This window comes from Mytilus edulis, chromosome 4, assembly GCF_963676685.1.
Source record: "Mytilus edulis chromosome 4, xbMytEdul2.2, whole genome shotgun sequence".
Taxonomy (NCBI): domain Eukaryota; kingdom Metazoa; phylum Mollusca; class Bivalvia; order Mytilida; family Mytilidae; genus Mytilus; species Mytilus edulis.
Genome location: NC_092347.1, coordinates 8,915,364 through 8,926,947, shown reverse-complemented (window position 1 = coordinate 8,926,947; position 11,584 = coordinate 8,915,364).

Genomic DNA, 11,584 nt, shown 5'->3' with positions numbered 1-11,584 from the left:
TAACTTATCATATTCGGTTAGATGACTGCGAATTATCACCTCATCAGAAAACATCGACAATATCTCAATAACAAAAAAAGGTCAAACGACAAAAAATTATGTCGTGTCATTGATGCCTCTCATTATAAGTATAAATTAGTTTACTAGTACAAAATTGTTATATTTTAATCAAAACTAGAAATATTTTATGGATTAAAATCAGCACAAGGTTGCTATTGAGCTCCATGATGCTGGTGTCAGATATGCGAGTGTAAAGAGCAATGAGAGAAAAATATGTCAATTTTGAGACATCAATACATAGATATATTTTCAGGGTTGGTACTAGACATCATCCCAATCAAATTAACTCTGAATAAGTAGGACATTTATCACTAATTGTAGTTCTCCAATAATTTAAAGGCGTTTAGGATCTGCCGAAGAGAGTGCAATTTGATTAAATCACTTTTCATCACAATCAAACGCAAAGGATTTCGTAAGTTTTTCATTCATTATGAGGAGACATTGAAATTGTATTACTTGATAGAAATAATATATGTATTGAGCTCAAAACTATGTTATTCCAAACCTACATTATGTTTTCGCTCTCTAATTGGTTCGATAATAAAGTGTTTGCTTACGTGATGAAATAAAGTGGCTCGATTATGACAATCACCTTATCATGTGCGATGAAAAAAGTCTTGTTTTCGAATTGCATACTAATACAACAGGAATCAAGTTTTTGGATTCGGATTTTGCAATCCCAAGACTATATTAAAGCACGAATCGAGAATTTTATTAAAGAGGGACGAAAGATACCAAAGGGATAATCAAACTCATAAATCGAAAATAAACTGACAGCGCAATGGCTAAAAATGAAAAAGACAAACAGACAAACAATAGTACACATGACACAACATAAAAAACTAAAGAGTAAGCATCACGGACCCCACCAAAAACTAGGGCTGATCTCAGGTGCTCCGGAAGGGATTTATTAAACTGTTTCTTTTTTCAAGAATTAGGTAGGTATTGGTGATTTATATACATATTCCCAATGTCGCTAAGACCGAGATATTGTTCTACGTTCCTATTACTGAAGCCAAATGTCAATGAATAATAAGTTTATTACTAAGTTAAGATACACTGATCTTAATTTTTAAAAAGTAGTAATTAGGAATAAGGAACTTATTAGTAAAATGATGCCATAAATAACGGCAACAGTAGTATACAGTTGTTTAAAAGTCATACATTGATTGAGAGAGAACAAATCCGGGTTACAAACTAAAACCGAGGGAACACATCAATTATAAGAGGAAAACAAAGGAACAGGAACAATGAATTGCAGCAAAAACAACCCCAGCATACATAGAAACGACCTATTTGACAAACCAGTAAGAAGTTGATATGGAATTCTAAAAAATTAATAAATCTGAACAAATATGATGATAACACTGTGGCTTTATCTCATATATATCGATTCCACGTCAAGATCGATGTCTTACGAAATGATTTAATCAATCACAATATTGACAATGTCATGTCAACATCATGCTTATATTGTATGCCTAGTCTATGCTCTTGTATTGACATTGTTCACATCGCGATGTTGACAATGTCGTGATAACATCATGTTTATATTATATACAGAGCCTATAACACATATTTGCATCTGTCATATCGTCGACATGACAATGTTGACAACATCGTTGTTATGATATAAGAATAAGATGATGTGGTATGATTGTCTATGTTCTCCACCAGGGACCAAATTGTGTATAAGTTAATATCTATAATAGGTCATCGTACGGCATTCAATGATACAATGTACAAACTTTTAGTCTATACCTTATTGTTTAAATGGTCGACTTCGCAGATTGCACAATACTGTTATAACATCGTGTTTGATTATGGACCGAGCCTTAATCATCGTGTTGAACTTGTAGCATGGAAAGTACAATTTGTTTATGTGAAACATTTCTGACATGTTTACATGGGAAAGAATTGAAAGAGAGAATCAGACCATCATTAACAATATTTGATGTTATAAGTATAAATTGAATCAGGTGTCCAAACCAGACATCTGAATTGTAAGATAAACTATTACATTATCTATGGAAATGAAAAATAGTGATGAGATACTGGTAAATAAAAAGTGAAAGAACAAAAACACCGAACTCCTAGAAAATCTAAAACGAAAAGTCCCTAATCAAATGACAAAATCAAAAGCTGAAACACATCAAACGAATGTATAACAACTGTCATATTCCTAACTTTTCAGGCAATTTCATATGTAGAAAATGGTGTATGAAACCTGGTTTTATAGATAGCTAAACCTCGCACTTGTATGACAGTCGCAAAAACATACATTATTATGACAACGATGTGTGAACAACACAAACAGACATAATAGAGGTAAAAATGTCAATAATACGGGGTGCAGCAGTCATCATTTGGTTGTAAACCTAGTCACTATAAAACAAACATATATTTAACGAAGAAACACAAAAAGATATGACGTTCTTATAATGAGCGAGTATTCATTGTAAATGTAATACTAAAATAACAAAAATATCAGACTCCAAATAAAATTCAAAACGGGAAGTCCCTAAAACAAAAGGTAAATTCAAAGGCTTCAACACATCAAATGAATAGGAGTCAACTTTCATATTACTGACTTGGTACAGACATTTCCTTATGTAGATTATACCTGGTTCTAGCTTCAATGTTGACACCATATCGCTATTTCATTTTACTTATCGCAATGCCGACATTTTCTGATTACCTTTGTGCACTGGACATGAATGGTCATCCGTTGCATAGTGTCGATTGATATGTTAAACTATTTCTTTGTAAGACAATAACAATAAAAACCAAGGAGTAAACAAAGATTCGTAAAACCAAAAGACATTTACATCAACAGTTATAAATAATAAATAAAAAACAACAAGAACTCCACTAAAAACCGGGAGTGAAATCAGGTGCTCCGGAAGGGAAAGTATTTCCTGCACCGTATACAGCACCCGTCGTGTTAATTCTTTGTCCAGTTCGGTAATGCAGGAAGGTTATTATGACTGAAGAAGAGAATATCAGATATGATTTCTGACACACTTTTGTCATAATGGCCAATCAGCTCATTATGGCGACCATACATTTCTTGAGTGATGACCTTAATTTGATTGATTCATAGCCCTGTCTTAGCAACTTTTGAGAAAGCAGTATACCTCGTTCAACAAAATCAACTTACTTTGTGCTAGCTCTAAAGTAAAGTATCAATTGAGACTCATATACTCCATATGCTGGTACCGCTGGGATGTTGCTACACAGAAATGGAAATATGACTCATTCAACTCGTTTAAGAGAAAGTTATTGTCTGATCCATGTACAAATGAAAATATCAAATTCTGTTTTAATTTGAGAGATTTGTTTGACAATCTAACATGTTGTGTAGAATACTGAAATATCAATTCACCAGTGTATATCATAAAGCGATAGACACGTTCGAGGGATAAAAACCGGAATCTTGATAGCTAAGCGTATCGATTGTACAAGCGCTTACAATTTGTCTGATTCAATCATCAAATTAATTACATATAAAAACGAAAATTACATTTTACTCAAGAGATTTGTATCTCCTACCTTAAAACAGTGTTCACTAAAAAAAATGAACAGGGATTAATTCTTATACATGAGATAATGTTCGGTTAATTGAATGAAAAAAACAATATTTGTTTGAAATGATGACAGATGACTAAAACATATCAAAACGAAAAGACCATGTATGCACTTGTGAGTTATCGCTCATTAGCAAAGTGGTCTTGGAGAAGCAGATTTTTTAAAAGATTCTTTGCGACTATTTTACGCGAAAGGTTACTTACATATAGGTTGTTAACATCAAACATGTACATTACTTTTCTGAGGTTAAATAAACTATATTGTTTCAGGTTGTTCATTTTGTTGAGGGCTTTTTACAAATTTCGCGACGTGCACATCCATTACTTGTCATCTTTTCCTTCGATTTTTTAAATTTTGTCGACTTATGTACATGTGTTACTAGTATGGTGTTAGTTACATATTGGGTGACCCATTTTGGATATACTACCACACAAAGAAAACGGTTTTGTTGAAATCAATTGAAAATATTACAAAGTGCAAAAGCAAGTTTTCGGAATACCTGGTTGTTTGTGAGTTTGATTCTTGTGAATATGTTATTTGCCACTGAGTGAAGCAACTTATTATTTTTCATGAAATGTTTCTTACAAAATTACTAATATCGACCTTAAGGGCACTTTACTATATTTTGCTAAAAAAAAAATATTAAGACGTTTTGCACTGACATTTTAGATTCTTTTTGTGCAATTAGACCCCGCAATTGTTATTAGGGGTTTCCCGATTTGATACCATAACAACCGTAGCACAAAATAGGAGCCGTCATGAAGTTTGAAAATAATTCATATATGCTCTTAATGTCAACGCATGTTTTATGGATCATTACCAAAATTATTTGCTTCTTTTCATTCTTCATGAGAAACTCCTGTATGAAGTCTGCCTCGTACGATTTCTGGAACACGTCTGCAGTTAGTTGCTAAAGTAGTGAAATTTTAGCGGGATTCGTGTAGCTCCAGCTTGAATTTTCTTTTGTAGACTGTTGTTGTTCCTCGTCTCGTTTTTGTTTGCCAAACATGTGTGGGGTCTATCATTAACTAGTGCGTTTGTCATCTGATACATGTATCTTCAAACTCGTTCTTTTTGTATGTACATTTTAAAACAGTTTGCATCCTATTTGAAATATGACAGTCTAATTCTATTGCGAATATAAACTATATTTTAAATTGCTAACAATGCACCACAGTCATACGACAGTATTACATTGCATTTACATTGAATATTATGAACTGTGCAATTAAATGGCTGTGTTGTATCATGTATAAACGAGTAAATCTACCGTATCATGTGTCTAGGAATGGCAGTATCAAAGGAACAACCATTTCATTACTCCCTGGCGTATATTAAAAAAAGATTTAATTTACAACCGTCTACCACTCTAGGAATAAACTCAATCCACAAAGACAATAAATTGTTTAATTGTAATGAAAACTAAAACTATTGCTGTCAGACTTGGTTAACAATGTTTTATGTGATTAAAGCGATAGATAGTTATATGCTGTCAATTTATTTAATAAAATTGCTCAGTTTCTCCACTTTATTCTTTTCGTAATCCAATCAAAGTTTTGTTTATGAACTTCGCGACTTTATTGTCTGATTCAAGGCACAAATTTGTGACAAAAAAGGTTACACAGAGAGAATTTGTATGTCAGTTTATTTAGGCTGTAAGCTTGTTTATTCCTAATTCAAATCACATCAGAGAAAGTTAACCATTTCCGGCACTTTTTTGTCTTTAATTCTAGGAAACAAATATTAAATTTGATTACTGCTCTTTGCATTTTTTAATATATTCTTATAATACATCATTGGTAAAATAAATTATGACTAATAATAATATATTTCATTATTTTCCTCAGTTGTTTGACACAATATACTACTTACTGTTAAATACTATGAAAAGTCTGAGTTATAGAATAAAACGTAAATTATTTTTGTCCTAAAAAAATCTTATTAAGTTAGATATTTTGACCTGATAAAAATACAGTTATGTTATTATATATTTCCAATATCAAATTACGAATAATAAATTTCCTGTCTATATGACTTAATTTGAATCATAAAGTGCTCGAATCATTCCATTATTTCCATCTGCTTGACAGCAATTACCACCCAATACCTATATCAGACGAAACCAGAGGTTGCTTAATCCCTCTTATAGAATGTTCAATTATAGCTGCTACAATTAGAATAAAACATTTTTTACGTACAAATTAGATGGATTTCATGTAAGTTGCCCTGACATATTAAAACAGGACATTTATGAATCTGTAGACATATTTTAGATAATTATGTATATATAACAAGTTACGACTTTGCTGGATATCAGCCCATTATATGTATATTATATGTTACGCGCATTGATAGACTTTAAAAAACGTTTGCTATTTCATGCTGACAGTGGTATCAAAGCATGTAATGTACAACGGTAGGGATTGATATTTAGTTTTGATACAGTATTTTATGTAAGTACCATGTAAACCTTGGCTTTTGCTCAAAAGAGTATAATGATTTACCAAGGCATTGAAATATATACTTTTTGTACACGTGGTACATGTAGTCAGTTTTGATAAATCAGATATAAAGTAAAAGTGTGATGTAGAATAAAATCAACTACATCCATTTAGCATAGCTGAAGTTTATCCTTCAAACCTTTCTTTTTTAACTTAATAGACTTATGAAAAGTAAGGGTTAGTATTACAATGTGCAATCAAAACGACTACAATTTTTTGGGTGTTAAACTTCAATTTAGCTAATTTATAGTTTGTCATAAGACTTAAATATTCAGTTGGTTTTCTACATTGCAATTCTGTACAAATTTGTTTTTATAGCATTTCACACTGTTTTTGTTTTTGTTCTGTGTATGACAGACGCTGTAGTATTAATTCTTCTGGACAGAAAAGCCAACCATACATAAAAGAGTGAAGAAGTTGTCCAAATGATGTAAGCTACTGTTTTTTTTTTGTCAACTAAGAGCAAAAACGGTGGTTGGTTGACAGAAAACCATAATTAAACTCTGCTACATGTCCATATACCTGGCACAAATTACTTAGGTCATATCTTATTTGCTTATTGTTTAACGAACTGCTTATTATGGGGCAGATATTTTTTTCTGTCTTTTATTCATTCACAACTTTGAACACGTGACTTTAATTAGGAGATAACTGTATTGTATTTTAATTCCGACGGCATCACTTGGGGATTTGATGGTCGCAAATTAAGTTTACTGGCGACGCGTTAGCGTTACATGATGCCATGTAAGAAAGTGACGTTATCCAATCAAAATGAACGTTACAAACGTTGTTGCATTAGAATTGTCAATTGATGCCATGTAAAAAAGTGACGTTATCCAATCAAAATGAACGTTACAAACGTTGTTGAATTAGAATAAGTTGCTGTTCTGTTAACGTATGCTCTACATCTCCTTGACTTTTGTTCGTATTCACCAAATTACATCGCTGTGTATAATTATAAGTGGAAGCTTCACAAGTAGTTGAGTAATGAGGCTATTGATAAACTTTTTTTGAACCTAATAACACAAAAGTAACCCATATAAGAATGATTTTTATCATGTTAATCATACATTAGGCTATCGAGCAACACTGTGCTTATTCATATTACCATTAACATTTAACGTGTACAATGCTGTAATGAAAATGTAGCTTATTGGTACTGTAAATTAGTTCTATTCGTATCTGAAGGTGATAATATGTTTGGCACATATTCTTGTTTCCTTTATTCATAAGATCATGATACATAACACAAATTATCGTTTGCTTAAGCGCCAAAAACTCGCTCGGCATATAGCGTACGAATTATATGGACGTAAATTAGGTTGGGCTATCTATCCATCTTTTTATTAAATGAATTAATAAAGATTGGTAACAACATTGAAGAAAATTGTTTTTTTAACAAGCATATTATGTTAATATTTTTATTTAAAAACATCTCAGCGTTTCTTTTCATACAATCAATTTACAAGATCTCGTGTTTTCAAGGTTCTTAGATCTGTAAAGTTTATTCGATGTTTTTATTTCTTATTTGTGAACTGCATGTAGACATCTTGCAATGTCAGCCGCTCAAGTCACAATACAAAAAAAAATGAATTACGTTGCCATCAAGAGATCACAGCAGAATAATAAACACTTCTACACATACTAATAAAACGTAGATGTATAAAAATCTTTGCTGTCCACAATAAAGAATTAAAGCATGTGTCTTTATAATTACTTAACAGTTATCAGCTTGTTGCAAACCCCCTCGAAACTCCAGGGTATATATTGAACACTAGTGTCCCGACTGAAGAATAAGACTATCACGCAAAGAAAAGGGCTCGGGTATGTGGTATTTATACTAAATACGCATATCGTTCTTTGGAGGTTTAGTATTATTCAGTGTTAGGAAAATACCAAGCTACTATAACAAAAAAGACATCTCTGCCGTTTTCAAGCATTTATGATATATTCCTTCGGTGTCATTGCTGAAGATATTTTTACTTATTCTTCCCAAATGATCCATTATAGTTTTCTTGTGGCAGTCCAAAATTGTTTTCCTTAAGCATGCTTCCCTTCCCATTCACATTTCTGATTTATTTTAATGTTTATTCAATATCTACTACTCCAACTATTTCTAAAGAACGTCTGATTTGATATTTTGTAAATCGACACAAAAAAAACCGGGAAAATAAAATAAACGTACCAAATGGTAACGACCAAAACCAAATGAAGAGATCAGACAAATCTACAAAATAATTTAGACGAAACGATTCAAGAAAAACAACAAAAGTCTAATGTTGATCAAATGTGACAAACTGCTTTTCCAGTAAATTCATTCTTAGAATACCTACATATACAACAATGTATATGGTAATGACCTTTAAAGCATATACACCATATTAGCTAAACTAAAGCAATGTTCGTGTTCAAGGTTAAATCGCTAAAGGCCAATCTTACAAATTACTTTAGATGTGTTTCAAGGTTATGTCCAAGAGAGCTATATTTTCTTAATCTATTAATGGTTCCAATATACATTGTAAGTGTTACATTATATTTCCTTAAAAGCTGTTACACATTACCGTTGTCTAAATGCATATCCATATTTAAAAGAAAATTGGCGTTAAAAGCATAGTAGGGAGGAAATATCCAACAGAAAAAGGTATTGACCGTATAATTTCCTGATGTACATTAAATCAGCTAAAGATAATCATGGACAAACATTTATTTACCCTGAGGTAGAATTTGGGAAGTTTCTTATTATTGTAACATGTAACCATGCGTTTATATCTTAAACGAACGTTCCAGTAAATACTTGGATCCAAGTTGTCCACAAACAATACGTCAATACCATTAACTATACCTATCTGTATTATTCACAATGAACCAAAATATATACACGGGCTCTTTGCAGATACAAAGTAAATATGAACTCTTATATATACAATAAAATTGAGTTTATACAATATAACAGTCTGTCCTCCTAATGGTACGTTATGTCACTATAAGACAGTGTGGCTGGTACAGCTTGTCCTCCGAATGGGACAGTCTGTCAATACAAGACAGAGCGATCTGGTACAACTTGTCCTCCGAGTGGGACAGTCTGTCACTACCAGACAGTTCGGGCTGGTACAGCCTGTCCTCCGAGTGGGACAGATTGCTGTGTTAATCCTATCAACGTGTACGTCCACTATGTACCCAGTACACGGTGTCATCTGAATATCAAGGCTCTTCTAGCGCTTTATATATCCGATGTACGCTCTGTTGAAGGATGACAGCCCATCGACAGCCAACCGACAGCCTCGAGTGCCGTTTCTCACTCTCTTATATACCCGTGGTCGATACCACTATTTACTTGATAGGGGTGTTCTCTACATGTTACCCTTACGGAGCATAGAGAGTCCCTTACGATCACCCTTATAATTTTCGACCCGGTCACTAATTTTCCCGCCAAACGTCTAAATCTGTCTAACTCTTTCTCTAGCGTAAACCATGCATTTCTAAACTAAGATTCTACTCAACTGTAACCTTAACGACCAATAAACATTACATTATCAAATCCGTATTTAATTAGTTATATTGAATCCCATCTGTATGCCCCACGTGCACCTAGGAGCATTATGTTTGTCGGTCTCTGTGTCCGTTTGCTCGTTCGCCCGTCCATCCACCCATCCCGCTCTAGGTTAGAGTATTTTGTTAAGGTAGTTTTTGATGAAGTTGAAGTCTCCCCAACTTGAAACTTAATACACATGATCCCTATGATATTATGGTCTTGAGGCATCCGTGAACTATGGGCATACTCTTATTTATAAACGTGTTCCAGACAAATTCTCGGATATTAAAGTGTCTGATAGTAGTCATCTCGCTTTCGTTTAAGTTGATGAAACTACACGAATTGTCAAAATAACGGTAGTTAAGCACAGCGACCTTTAATTGTTTGTATCCACGAAAAGCGCTTCTTACAAGAAACAAACTTGCGTTCGGTCAATTAAATGTATTTCTCAAACCGTTAGAGTAAGGGTTCTTTACTGTGCCGAGAACGTTGCATTTCCCCAACATTTGAAGCTGAGACCTGGTCATAAAGATGATTCATGAAACAGGTGAAATAATGCCAATGGCATGCTTAAGCTTGTTATAGGTTCTAGATTTGAATGTGTAAATATGGTAGGCGGTTTTTACCAATGCTACAAAAATCTTTGCACAATGTCTTCTTCATATTGTCTATGTTCTAGTTCCTGTGACAATTGGATTGCTAAATTTATCCTTTAAATCCAAGACTCAAAGTTAATTTAACTACCACTTAAAACTGAAAAACGCGACAAAAATATCATGATCTCCATATGAAATGCTTCAAATAGAATTAATATTTATTGTATATATGCGCACCTTAACGAAACTCTACTCTATTTAAAAATCTAAGACTCATTTACAAAAAAACGTCAATAGGAATTTTCATATAACAATATTATAGAACTTGATTTTAAATGCACCTACATAACAATACATACATAGGACTGACCATTTCTTATCTTTCAACATACTATAGACATTCATAACATTGAAGCAGTACACCAATTGCGTTCATTATAAAACGTATTTTGTTCATACAAATCATATGAATATCTTCGAATAAAAACACCAATTTCTGTTTATAATATTCCTTAATAGAGAAATAATACTTGGCTTGTATACCTCAAGGTTTTCTATCAACTGAAGGTTTGATGAAACAGCAACTCGAAATGACTTTTTTTTCAAGAATGTCGCCGACAGTTTCAGTAATTAGGAAAATAGTACCGAGGGGTTGAGTGTACTGTGTATTTTCTGTGTCTGCTTTATCAACTTCTGCTTTTAGCTACATCTGTACGTACGGTGTTGAAGTTCTATATAAGAATCGATCATTAAATCTACGGCAGTACAGGTAGATCAAGGAGATTTAATCACCAGTTTGAAAAGTCTGATGAGCACAACTTTCACTACAAACTGCTCAGAGTCTGGAATGACCAGTTTTTGTGCTCGACCAGTAAAATTGAGCACACATTTTACTTGACTAGTCTCGACATTGTCTCGACTGTAGTTAACTGTACTTAAGTGTACTGGACTATGTCTCGACTTTACTTAACTAGTCTGATACAGTACTTGATGATCTTTGTGTAGTCTGAAATGGTCTTGACCAAGGCTCGACCTGTCTCGACTAGTCTTGACCTTCAAATTTAGTTTTGACTGGTGTAAATCAGCCCATCTAATTTAATTAAATAGTGATCTTACGAAATTCAAGCTTATTAGGTAATTTGATTTATTTCTGTGAAATGAAAGAATTTAATTTTACAATGGGTAAAAATAAAAATTATTATATAAACTCAGATAGGCATCTTTAATTTTTTTTATAACTTTTTCAAATCAACTTGGATTTTCATCAATCTATGCAGCTATCTTAGATATATATTAAGCTTACTGAA